Source organism: Lichenostomus cassidix, chromosome 6 (genome assembly GCF_008360975.1).
Source record: "Lichenostomus cassidix isolate B80296 chromosome 6, HeHo_3.0, whole genome shotgun sequence".
NCBI lineage: Eukaryota > Metazoa > Chordata > Aves > Passeriformes > Meliphagidae > Lichenostomus > Lichenostomus cassidix.
Window position 1 is genome coordinate 16059904 of NC_139487.1, and position 3279 is coordinate 16063182.

The window sequence follows — 3279 nt, forward strand, 5'->3', positions numbered from 1 at the left end:
ATCAACTGGTTTAGCTTTTAAAAATACATATTTATATATTTTTTACTTCAATAGAGACTATTTTTGCTGAACAAAACTAAGCAAAACAAAACCCAGATTAAAAGCATCTGGGATCTGTCTCTGGCTTCAGGGTATGGAGATAGCATGATACTATTTTTTTTGGTATTTTTGTTTAAATTTTATTTTAAATTAATACACTTTGAATAACACAGGTTTTTTTTTTAATTGTTATTTGGCTAAAATAATGGGTAACAAGATGATAACTGAAAGAGGTTACCATTTAACCACTGAGCCAGAAAAACTGCAATTGAATGTTGCAAAACTTTCACAGTTCGCAAACCAGCCGCGGGAAACCTGCTGGGTTTCTGAGCATTGTCTACACTTCTGACATCCCATTGCGTGTCAGAAACTGACACCAACCTTTCACTATCTACGGTACCAACTATGCTCCCTCACAGTGCTGTGCGTGTGTGTGTGAGATGATTCACTTGCTTTTATTTCATGGAACTGATGATTCATTCAATCGTCTCCAGATCATATTAACACACTAAATATGCACAGAGAGGAAGCAAAAATCAAGTTCTTAAACTTTTTTTTTTAATGCTCAAATGTTTATTTCTTTTCTTTGAGACAGAAAAGAAGCAATCAAACATGGGAGAGGAAGCAGGACAGGTTACGTTTCTGCTCAAAGGCAAGGTTTGGGGAACACACCCAACCCACGTGTAAGACGAGCAGGCGGGTTCCAGCGGACGGCGAGGGGAGGGAGGGGAGCTGCCGGGCCGGGGCTCTCCCTCTGCTCCGGTACCTGGAGCGCCCAAGGCGCGGCGGACCGGTGCGCTCCCCTTACGCCACACCGAGGGCTTGTGCCTCTCCTCCTCCGGTGACATCTTACATAATAAGCCGAGCTAATCACGCCGGAAGCGAGCCAAACCGCCACGGAGCATCAGCGGGGATAAGTACCCGCGGGAGGAGATGCTCCGGACCGGCGCCCGCTCCTCGCTCGCTGCCCGCCCCGGCGCCTTGCTAGAAAAATCCTCGCCGGGGCGGCAGCGGCTCCCGCAGCAGCCGCCAGACGCGGAGCCCTCGCTCGTCCCCCGCCGCGCTGCGCGCCGTTCCCCCCAGGAAGCCGCAAGCATCGCGAACGGCATCAGCCTCTGCCGAGCGCCTTCCGCGCTCCCAGCCCCGCCGGCTCCAGCCCCGCCGCCCTGCCGACCGCCGCCGGCTCCCTCCTCAGCGCCGAATTGGAGGAGAAAGTTACTCGGCGGCGGCCCGGCGTCCGCCGCCGCCGCGGTTCAAGAGCAATGTCACGTTCAACAACTTGTTATGACACATGATCCCCCCGCACGCATCCGCACCTCGCCTCCGCCTGCCCGGCGGCCCCCGGCGGGGCCCTTACCTTCCCCTGCAGAGGCCACGGGCACCCGCGGGCGTGTGCGGGAGTGGGTGCGTGTGGCAGCGCGGGCGGCGCCGGCTGGGCGGGCGGGCGGGGGAGGGGAGGGGAGGGCGGCGGAGCGGCGGGAACGCGCCTCGCCGGACTTGTCGGCGGGCGGGGGCGGCTGCGGGGCGGCGCGGGGAGCGGCGCGGAGGGGAGCGCGGGGGGCGGAGGAGTTCCCGGGGCTTGTTTACGCATTGCCGCCCGCCCGGTGCAGGCGCTGCACTCTCTGATTGGACACAAACTGGGGCACGGCCCGGCTCGGGCGCTACCGCCTCGGAGGCCCCCGGCGCCGCTCGGCCGCCTGCGGAGCCCCCGCCGGGCTGCGGGGCTCGGGGCCGCCGGTGCCCCGCGGGCTCCGCCGCTGCCCGCCGCCCTCAGCGGCCGCCCGGCCGCCGCCCCCGCGCATGCCCGGCGCGCCGGCGGGCCCGGGACGCGCATGCGCCCTGCGCGTGCCCGCTGAGGCGGCGGGGCCGGCGCGGAGCCGCTGCCCGGTCAGAGCCGGCGGGGACGCGGCGGGGGCGGCCGGTGCTCTCGGCGGTGTCCGCCGGCCTCCGGCGGGGCGGAAGCGGACCGGCAGAGCCGCCCCCGGCGGCGCTGGTTATGTAAGCGGGGGTGTCTCTGGCGGCCCGGCGCCACCGCCCCTGTCAGGGTAGCGCCCGGGGAGGAGGGGCTGCCCCTCGGCGCTCCCGTGGCCGCGTTTGCCCGGCAGGGAGATGGGTGCGCTCCCTCCGAGCCGCAGACGGGCCCCTGCCGAGGAACGGCGGCCGCCGCTGCCCTTTTCCGCCCCTCCCCGGACAGGTGCGGCCCCAGCCCGGAGCCAGTGGCGGGCAAGAGCACATCTCCACTCAGACCCTTCTTCACACGCTCTTAACTCGTGGCGTCCCGAAAACTTCAAAGTTTGGGCCGTGCGCGGTCACCGCGCGTCGGTGCGGAGCGAGCAGTGCCCGGCAGCGAGGGCTGAGTGTGTGAGCAGCGGCTGCACAGAACAGCGCACTGTGCCCTCGTTGTGTAGGCAAAAGGCCATCACGGCAATGGGCATCTTTATTTCTGTTGGGTTGGGTGTGACTCATATTTTATCCTTGGTAATTTCCACTGAAATAAACACGTTTTAACTAAGGAAATAATGAGAACATAAAACGATTGTATGACATTACTCATGTGCTCATTAATTCTAATTAAGCAGCTCCTTAATGTCCCTTTTACTCCCATCCCACAGTCAGCAATGACAATAAATGTAATATTGAAATACATGCCATGAGAGCTCTTTGCAATAGGAATCCCCACTATGCACTCTGAGTACACACCACAGGAACTTCCCTGACTCATTTCAGATGAGTAAGCTTCTCAGTCAAGTTTTCCTGGCATTTGATGGGAAAGCACTCAGCTCCCTCATGCTGGTAACAGAATCAACAGTCCCTGTAACCTGTTCCATGTTGCCTCTTGCACAAAGTTTGGGATGAGGCCCCTGGCTGGAACGATTTCCTCGCAAGCCAGCAGAGCTGTTGGCCAGTAGTCAGGACTGCTGAAGCTAACTCAGAGCTGAGCATTCACCTGCAAGTTAGCAGCTTTCATGACTTCAACTTTCATTCTTAATGGAAAGTAGGAGTGTAGTTTTGAAAGACTCATTTTAATCCAGGATGCTTTCCAAATACCATTGCATTAAAAATAATCTAGAGAAGAGTTCTCTTGTGCCTGCTTATGTAGAACTTTTCCTCTTTTAGCCAGTTCCTGGGAGGAATTACCAGGATATCTGAATTAAAGATGCTTTAACATCATCTGAATCAGGTCACTCAGCACCACATTTATTTAGACATCAGTGGACCCTGTCAATAAGTAGATATTCT

At 58.2% G+C, this 3279-nt stretch overlaps 1 protein-coding gene across 2 annotated transcripts in view; it reads right to left on the minus strand.

Annotated features, from left to right (window-relative positions):
* PCGF5 (polycomb group ring finger 5) overlaps positions 1 to 1486 on the minus strand; it is a 62974-nt gene extending 61488 nt beyond the window's left edge. For both annotated transcript variants that reach the window (XM_085065256.1, XM_085065254.1), the window contains exon 1: positions 1397 to 1486. The gene's annotated coding sequence lies outside the window, so the exon portion shown is untranslated. The remainder of the gene's footprint in view (positions 1 to 1396) is intronic.
* Between the last annotated feature and the right edge of the window lie 1793 nt (positions 1487 to 3279).